This window comes from Protobothrops mucrosquamatus, unplaced genomic scaffold, assembly GCF_001527695.2.
Source record: "Protobothrops mucrosquamatus isolate PMUCROS unplaced genomic scaffold, P.Mucros_1.0 scaffold1999, whole genome shotgun sequence".
In the NCBI taxonomy this organism is placed as follows: domain Eukaryota; kingdom Metazoa; phylum Chordata; class Lepidosauria; order Squamata; family Viperidae; genus Protobothrops; species Protobothrops mucrosquamatus.
Window position 1 is genome coordinate 85,077 of NW_015388114.1, and position 9,894 is coordinate 94,970.

Here is a 9,894-nt window from a genome sequence, read left to right on the forward strand (position 1 = left end):
ATAAGAAGAATAGAATAGAATAGAATTAGAATAGAATTAGAATAGAAATAAGAAGAATAGAATAGAATAAACAGAATAGAATAGAACAGAATAGAACAGAACAGAACAGAATAAACAGATTGTAGAATAGAATAGAATAGAATTAGAATAGAATTAGAATAGAAATGAGAAGAATAGAATAGAATAGAATAGAATAGAAACTGTAAGGGACTTTGGAAGTCTTCTAGTCCAGCCCCCTCCTCAAGCAGGAGAACCTATACCATCTCAGATAGGTGACTGTCTAGCCTCTTGTTAAAAATCTCCAGTGATGGAGCCCCCACGATTTCTGGAGGTAAGCTGTTCCACTTGGTTGATTGTCCTCACTGTCAGGAAGATTCTCCTTAATTCCAGGTTGCTTCTCTCTTTGGTCAGTTTCCAACCGTTGTTTCTCGTCTTTCCATCTGATGCTTTGGTGGCCCCCTCTGCCTTGTGGCAGCCCCTCAGATACTGGAACACTGCTATCATGTCTCCCCTATTTCTTCTTTTCTTTAGACTGGCCAAACCCAAGTCCTGCAGCCGTTCTTCGTATGTTTTGGTCTCCAGGCCTTTGATCATCTTAGTTGCTCTTCTCTGAATTTTTTCCCAAACTCTCAACATCTTTTTTGTGATAGGGTGACCAAAATTGGCTGCAGTATTCCAGGTGTGGTCTTCCTAGGGCTTTGTAAAGCGGTACTAATACCTTCGTGTGATCTTGATTCTATGCCTCTGTTTATACAACCCAGGATTGCATTATTAGCTTGACTCCCTTAGCGCACTTGCAGTGTTGAGTATTAATCCTACTGAGGATTGACTAGGTCTTATGGGGTAGATTGAATCCTTTTGGATTCAGCTGTAAAGCAGGGAATGTTGTGACCCTCTGGAGGAGCAATAGAAGACCATTGTTGTGTCCAGGCTTGAAGCAGATTGAAGCTGTTATCCAGCAGGTTTCTGGCAGTCCTAATAGGTGGATGTCTGGAGCAGAGCCTGTTTTTTATAGCATCAGTGATATCTGCATTGATTGGCAATTACACCTGCCAGTCAGCGGGACTAATTCCGTGGGATTTACATCAAACAAAATTAAAGTTGACAGGAGGAGGAGGAGGAGGAATTATTTCTTCATGTGATGTGGGGTTAATCTATGAATGTGGAATATGGATGGCTTCCGAAGAGAACTAGGTAAATTCCAGGTCACTCAATGGCTATAATAATAGAATAGAGCTGGAAGGGACCTTGGAGGTCTTCTAGTCCAGCCCCCCGCTTAAGCAGGAGAACCTATACCATTTCAGACAAGTGACTGTCTAGCCTCTTCTTAAAAATCTCCAGTGATGGAGCGCCCATGATTTCTGGAGGCCAGCTGTTCCACTGGTTAATTGTCCTCACTGTTAGGAAGTTTCTCCTTAATTCCAGGTTGCTTCTGTCTTTGATCAGTTTCCAAACATTGTTTCTCGTCCTGCCCTTTGGTGCTTTGGAGAATAACGTGACCCCCTTGTCTTTGTGGTAGCCCCTCAGATACTGGAACACTGCTATCATGTCACCCCTGTTTCTTCTTTTCTTTAGACTAACCAAACCCAAGTCCTGCAGCCGTTCTTCATATTGATCGAGCAGAGTTGTCTACCTGTTCATACCGGTAGTCCTCAACTTACGATACAATCACAACTGTGCCCCAAATTTATGTTGCTCTACGAGATTATTTGTTAGTTTTGCCCCATTTTACGACCTTTCTTGCCACAGTTGTTAAGTGAATCACTGCAATTGTTAAGCTAGTAACACGGTTGTTAAGTGAATCTGGCTTCCCCATTGAGTTTGCTTGTCAAATTCAGTTGGACTAGATGACCTCCAAGGTCCCTTCCAACATTATTATTATTATTATTATTATTATTATTATTATTATTATTATTATTATTATTATTATTATTATTGAATACTGCATCCAGTTTTGGTCACCACGATGTAAAAAAGATGTTGAGACTCTAGAAAGAGTACAGAGAAGAGCAACAAAGATGATTAGGGGACTGGAGGCTAAAGCATATAAGGAACGGTTGCTGGAATTGGGTATGTCTAGTTTAACGAAGAGAAGGACGAGGGGTGACATGACAGCAGTGTTCCAATATCTCAGGGGCTGCCACAAAGAAGAGGGAGTCAAGCTATTCTCCAAGGCGCCTGAAGGCAGGACAAGAAGCAAAGGATGGAAACCAATCAAGGAGAGCAACCTAGAACTAAGGAGAAACTTCCTGACAGTGAGAACAATTAATCAGTGGAACAACCGGCTTCCAGAAGCGGTGAATGCGCCAACACTGGAAGTTTTTAAGAAGAGACTGGACAGCCATTTGTCCGAAATGGTATAGGGTTTCCTGCCTGAGCAGGAGGTTGGACTAGATGACCTCTGAGGTCCCTTCCAACTTTATCATCATCACTATTATTATTATTATTATTACTTTAATTTATGCCCCGCCCTTCTCCCGAAGGACTCAGGGCGGCTTACAGGCAAATAAAAAACGAAACTATACAATAAATATCTAAAAACAATTAAAATATATATTAAATTAGCCTGTTATTTTTAGAAAAGTTATAAAATCCCTATTAAAATCCCTATACAATCCCCCCCCTAGGCCAATCCCGCTTGATGGAAAAGCCATGTCTTGAGGGCACGGCGGAAGGAGGGGAGATCCGGAATAGTCCGGATCTCTGGGGGAAGTTCATTCCACAGGGTTATTATTATTATTATTATTAATTTTTCTTCCCAGGTTACCCTGCAATCCTGGTGACTCGTCATTGCGCTATTACCCATTTTCAGCTCTGCTTTACTTTCTCAGTCAAGGCTGGTGTGGAATTTCAGCCTGTGGTGATAGATCTTTGGGGGCATCTTGAAATACGATTGCAACCCAGCTGAGCTGGGGAAAATGGAAGTAAATAGATTCATCTCTTTCTTCCCCAGAGATTATACAAAGGATTTGAAGAAGGCACTACCGATAAATGCAGTTACATTTCTTTTGTCCAGATAGTCCTCGACTTACAACCGTTCCTTTAGTGACCGTTTGAAATTACAACAGCACTGAAAAAAGCGACTTCTGACTGTTTTCCCCACTTACGACTATCGCAGCATCCCCACGGTCAGGTGATCCAAATTCTAACGTTTGGCAAAACCGACTCATATTTATGACGGTCGCAGCGTCTCGAGGTCATGTGACCCCCTTCTGACAAGCAAAGTCAGTGGGGAAAGCTAGATCCCCATAACAACTGTGTTACTAACTTAACAAGGAAGGATCATTAATAGAAAGAGTACAGAGAAGAGCAACAAAGATGATCAGGGGACTGGAGGCTCAAACATATAAGGAACGGTTGCTGGAACTGGGTATGTCTAGTTTAATGAAGAGAAGGATGACGGGGGACATGATAGCAGTTTTCCAATATCTCAGGGGCTGCCCCAAAGAAGAGGGAGTCAAGCTATTCTCCAAGGCGCCTGAAGGCAGGACAAGAAGCAACGGGTGGAAACTAATCAAGGAGAGAAGCAACCTAGAACTAAGGAGAAACTTCCTGACAGTGAGAACAATTAACCAGTGGAACAACCTGCCTCCAGAAGGTGTGAATGCTCCCACACTGGAAGCTTTTAAGAAGAGACTGGACAGCCATTTGTCCGAAATGGTATAGGGTTTCCTGCCTGAGCAAGGGGTTGGACTAGATGACCTCCAAGGTCCCTTCCAACTTTATTATTATTATTACTATTATTATTATTGGCAGTGATTCACTTAACTATGTTGAGAAAGGTCGTAAAATGGGGCAAACCTTGCTTAATAACTGTCTTGCTTAGCAACAGTAACTTTGGACTCAATTGTGCTTGTAAGTCAAGGACTTGGCAACTTTAAGATATTAGTACAGGGGTGTCCAATCTTGGGAACTTTAAGACCTAGGGACTTCAATTCCCAGAAGCCAGCCATGCTGGCTGGGGAATTCTGGGAGTTGAAGTCCACAAGTCTTAAAGTCACCAGAGTTGGAGACCCCTGCCCTAATATCTGAATAAAGGACCTCACTACTCATCAGCAGGAAGGATGATGCTCCCTTTCTGAAAACAACATCCCCCTCGCATTTATTTCATTCCCCAGATGCTTAAAACCTCAGCAAATAAAAAGAGGCTTTTATTAAATTGTTTGTAAAATTTCATTTTCTCGCTAATGCCACCGCGCTTCATTATTAATTTAAAAGCGTATTTAGTCCTGCGCGTTGATGTGTTGTGCCTCATTATTAATGCATGGGGTTTGCCTCTGTTGTTTAATTAAACACCGTCATTACGAAGGTCTGATGTGGCTTATTGATGGCTTATGGAGAGCGAGGTGGGGGCTGTGATCTTTGCATAAAACTTTGGCCAAATTCACACTGTCCTTATAGCGTTTATCCTTCCTGAAAGCACCATTGCTCTTCCTTAAAAAAAAAAAAAAAAAAGCAGAAGTGATTTGCACGATCGCTCAGGAATAACAATTTGCGTTTGTAGGCAGCTCTCAACTTACGAACACCGCTGAGCCTAAAATTGGTGTTGTTAAGCGAATCTGGCTTCCCCATTGCTTGTCAGAAAGTTCCAAATGGTGATCACATGATCCCCGGGACACGGCGGCTGTCATAAATATGAGTCAGTCACCAAGCCCCTGAAATTTGATCCCATGACCGTGGGGATTCTGCAACGGTCGTAAGTGTGAAAAATGGCCACAAGTCACTTGCTTTAGTGCTATTGTAACTTTGAATGGCCACTAAACGCATAGTTGTAAATTGAGGACTACCCGTATTGTGGATTAATTTTACACGTTGTTGTTGTTAGTTGCAAAGTCATGTCCGACCAATCGCAACCCCATGGACAATGTTCCTCTGGGCCTTCCTGTCCTCTATCGTCTTCTGGAGTCCATTTAAGCTCACGCCTACTGCTTCAGTGACTCCATCCAGCCACCTCATTGTCTGTCGTCCCCTTCTTCTATTGCCCTCAATCTTTCCCAGCATCAGGCTCTTCTCCAGTGAGTCCTTCCTTCTCATTAGGTGGCCAAAGTACTTGAGTTTCAACTTCAGGATCTGGCCTTCTAAAGAGCAGTCAGGGTTGATCTCTTCTAAGACTGACCGGTTTGATCACCTTGCAGTCCAGGGGACTCGCAGGAGTCTTCTCCAGCACCATAGTTCAAAGGGCTCAATTCTTTGGCGCTCAGCCTTTCTTATGGTCCAAATTTTACACATTAGTGGTAGTCTACATCCAATCGAAATTGCATTACTAGGATTTTTTTTATCCTCTTCTTGAGTCCTTCCCAATAGGCAGATAGGCAGATGTTGTTTCATGGTGTTAAGGGTGTCCTTGCAGGATGTCAGCTGTTCCAAGTCAAGCTGCCTTTTGCAATTGACTGATGGTGATTTTGTCAATGCCAAGGGTGCTCAAGTGGTGCTTCAGATGTTTTGGGATTGCACTCAAGGTGTTTATTACTATTGGTATTATCTTTGCTTGCTTTTGCCACAGTTCTATTTCCGTTTGCAGGTCTTTCTATACTGCCATTTTCTCCACTTCTTTCTCTTCTATTCTGCTGTCTCCAGGCACTGCCATGCCCACTATCCAGACATTTTTGCCTTTCTTATTGACAATTGTTAAGTTATGTGGCAGAGGCTTGTCTGTTTGAATTCTAACATCCCAGAGCACTTTGGGTTCTTCGTTTTCTATAAGTATGTCTATTTTGTAGTCCCACCAGTTCTTGCTGGCAGGCAAATGGTATTTCTTGCAGATCTTCCAATATACCATTGTTGCAACTTTGCCATGTCGTTGTTTGTAGTCAGTGTGGGCAATCTTCTTGCAGCAGCTAATTAAATGTTTGACTGCTTCTTTAGCTTCTTTGCAGAGATGGCATTTGTTGTCTGTTGCTGTCTGCTTTCCTTCCTTCCTTCCTTCCTTCCTTCCTTCCTTCCTTCCTTCCTTCCTTCCTTCCTTCCTTCCTCCCTCCCTCCCTCCCTCCCTCCTTCCTTCCTTCCTTCCTTCCTTCCTTCCTTCCTTCCTTCCTTCCTTCCTTCCTCCCTCCCTCCCTCCCTCCCTCCCTCCCTCCCTTCCTTTCCTCCTTCCCACTCCCTTCCTCCAGATTACACAAAAAGCTGGGATGGAAAGTGCCATTTTGGTATAGCTAAGAATCCTTTACTGTCCAACACAATGCACCATCTTTTATCCCTGTTACTTGAATACAGCTACTTAGGCATAGTCCAAAATGTTTTATTAGGATTGTGAACATTTCACTGCTCAAAGTTTTCTGACCACATTCTTATGCCTTTCAGCTTTAAATAACAGCATGGATGAGTAATGCATTATTAAATTTGAAAGGTAGAAAAGAAGAAAGAAAATTCTCAAATGGCACGGACTAAAAGAAGGCGTTGACTCATTGACTCATGGTTGATTTCTGAAGGCCAGTGTAGGTATGGAATGAAAGTTCATGAGTAGTTCCAAAAGTTCTTCTAAATCAATGCTCTCTGAATAGAGAAAAAAAAAAAAGAAATAAGAATTACATCCAGAGGGAAGGAGCTATGTGCTAATTTCAGCACTCATCACTTAGAGATGGAGGATAACTGACAAAATCCAGATTCTAGAAATGTTGGAAGTGGGTTATGAAGCCAGGGAACCATGCTAGTCATCAGAGATGAAGACAATTGGAAATTGCTACGTGACAGAAAGAAAGGTAGAAATTTCTATAAGTGATGGTGCAGATTTAAGGGAGATATTGTTGACTGCCAATCCGCACAGCCAATGGAAGATTGTGGATGCTATAATTCAGCATCTGGGCAGCCACAGCTTCAACATCCATGGGTCAATGTCTTTAATGATAAATCCTTAATGCTGATCAAACTCCAGCTAGTATTCAAAACAGACCAATTCAGGGTGCTAGGTATCACCTTTAAAGCCTTATATGGCTTGGGACAAGGCTATTTGAAGGACTGCCTCTCCCTTATTACATCCACCAAGTCCACCAGAGTGGGGAGGTAGGGCACCTACAGGCCCCACCAATTAGGGATGTAGATTGGATGGGACCATGAAAAAGGGTATTCTCTACTATGGAACATCATTCCCCCTGAGGTATGTTTGGCCCCCACCTTGTTGCTTTTCTGAAAGGCCCTGAAGATGTGGTTTTTTTAAGTGTGTCTGGGAACCCCAAATGGAGATGGAGCCAGTCAAGTGACTGATTTTATTGTGTTGCTACTGCCATGGGGTATGCACGAGGGGGGGGAGAGGGTTGGACTTACGAGTTTTTATGTTGTGGATTTTTAATGTTGTAAACTGACTGGAGTCATCTGTGTGAGTTGGGAAGCCATATAAATTTAATTACAGTGGTACCTTGGTATCCAGCTGCTTTGAAACTCATCAGATTTGGTACTCAATGCATTTTGTTGCAAAAATTTTGTCCTGATACTCATTGTTTGTTTGGTACTTAATGCACAAACTAGAACTTGTCGTCGTCAGTTGCCTTGTGACTCACTACATTATTCCTTATGGGAAAAACTTGTTTGGTACTTATTGTTTTTGATACTCATCATGCCTCCCAGAACCAATTAACAATGAGTACTGAGGTACCACTGCAATAGTATAGATCAGGGGTAGGCAACCTTGGCTCTTTTATGACTCGTGGACTTCAGCTCCCAGAATTCCTGAGCCAGCATGGCTCAGCTTGGAAACCTCTCCCTTTCCCCTCAGCATGGCTGGCTCAGGAATTCTGGGAGTTGAAGTCCACGAGTCATAAAAGAGCCAAGGTTGCCTACCCCTGGTATAGATAGTAGATAAATAGATAGAAAGACAGACAGACAGACAGACAGATAGTACATGATGATGGATGGATGGATGGGTGGATGGATGGATGGATGGACGGACAGATAGATATTAGATAGACCAGTGATGGCGAACCTTTTAGAGTCCGAGTGCCCAAACTGCAACCCAAAACCCACTTATGCATCGTCGAGTTCCGGGTGGGTGTGGCCCATTGGCTGGGTGTGGCCCATTGGGTGGGTGTGGCCAATTGGGTGGGCGTGGCTGCGGTAGTAACGGTAGACTGGGTGGGACTAAAAAGTTCAATCAATCAATTCCAACTTTGCAAGATCTTTTTTTTTCCCCGCAAGAAGTTGAAATTGACTGATTGATTGAACCTTTTTTTTTTTGTACACGGTGGCGGAGGCCTAAAGTGAAAAGGTTTTATAAAACCAGTTGAAGGCCTAGGACTGGGGCGATGGTGCGCGTGCCCACAGAGAGGGCTCTGAGTGCCGCCTCTGGCACCCGTGCCATAGGTTCGCCACCACTGAGATAGACAGATGAGATGATAGATATAGATAGACTGATAGTAGATAGATGATAGATGACAGATAGATAATAGAAGATTGATACTAGACAGATGAGAGATAGAGATGATAGACAGATAGATACATAGATGAATAGATAGATAAATAGATAGATGATTGATACTAGATAGACAGATGAGATGATATAGATGGATGATTGATAGTAGATGATAGATGACAAATAGATGATAGATAGGTGACTGATACTAGACTGACGAGATGTAGAGATAGATAGATAGACAGACAGACGGAGTGTGTCTTGATGGGTGAGCAGACAAGCCACAAGAATTCAGGGGCTCTAAAACCAAGGGCCCTTCACATTTCACGCTCCCTCCGTTTGCATTCCTGAAAATGCGGCGCTCCTTCCTGCATTGTCACATTAACAGCATTACTTGCAATGTTGCTGTTAACACCACTGTGCACGGAGCATTATTCAATTACTGCTGCTCTTCATGCCCGTCGCCTCTCCAAGAGAGCCGAGGAAATCCGAAACCGGAGCGGCTCCCTGTAGACAGGACCGCTTCTGCCTTCCATAGCTTTGCACTCCCCGCAGGCTCCTAGCTGTGTAAGATCGGGCAGGGGGTTGGGGTTGGGGGGGGGGCACCACCTTCCAAATTGAGACTGATTTGACAATGGCTGTTCCAGTGGTAGCATTTTCCGAAATGGGTTTTAGAAGCCAAGTTGACAATCGCTTTTTCCTTTTCCTTTTTCTTTCCTTTTCCATCCTTCCCTGGAGCCCAACGCTCTCGCTGGCTCCTCCTGCAATTCCGATGTATGTTTCTACTCTTGGTTGCAACTCCCCATTATGACTTTGCAGTGAGAACAGTAGGCAATTACGGGTTTACACCAGTGGACGGGGAAAATGCATTTTCTTTTCCACTTAGAGAAATGACAGCTTTCCAAGAGAGAGCTAAAAGTCCCCCCCTTAGCAACAAGAGTTCTATAAATGCTTTAAAAAAGAAAAAAGCGCACACACGCACACAGCTCCAAGCACTCTTCATTATTACTATTTGAGAGGCCGGTGTTTTAGCCTTCCTTAAGGGTCTAACGTGGAGCAGACCCGCCTCACCATCTCTTAAAGTGGTTCTGGTGGTTCCGAATTGCATTAAAACAAAAACAAAAAGAAGAAGAAGTAAACATGGCAATTTTGTGCTATTAATTTACCCTTGCCGTTTACAAGTTATTCAGCGCTTCCTGGAAAAATGAATATAAACCACGGTGGCGGCTTCTGGTATATGCGACCCAGTTTTGGAAAGTAAGCATTAGGGACTGAATGTTGTGCCGTATCACAGAGATGCACAAATGAGGTTTCGGCTTTAGGTGGTGGAAAGGACACCGTAATACAGCCAAAGCATTGACAAAAGAGTAGAACAATGGTGGCGAACCTATGGCATGGGTGCCAGAGGTGGCACTCGGAGCCACCTCTGCCCCAGCCTTGCCTCCCCCTGCGACCCACTCCTCACCAGCAGCCCCCATGGAGGAGAGTCATCCCTGAGCGTGGCCCACGCGGAGCAGTGTAGCAGCCAGGCAGTGTAGACAAGACTCTGCCCT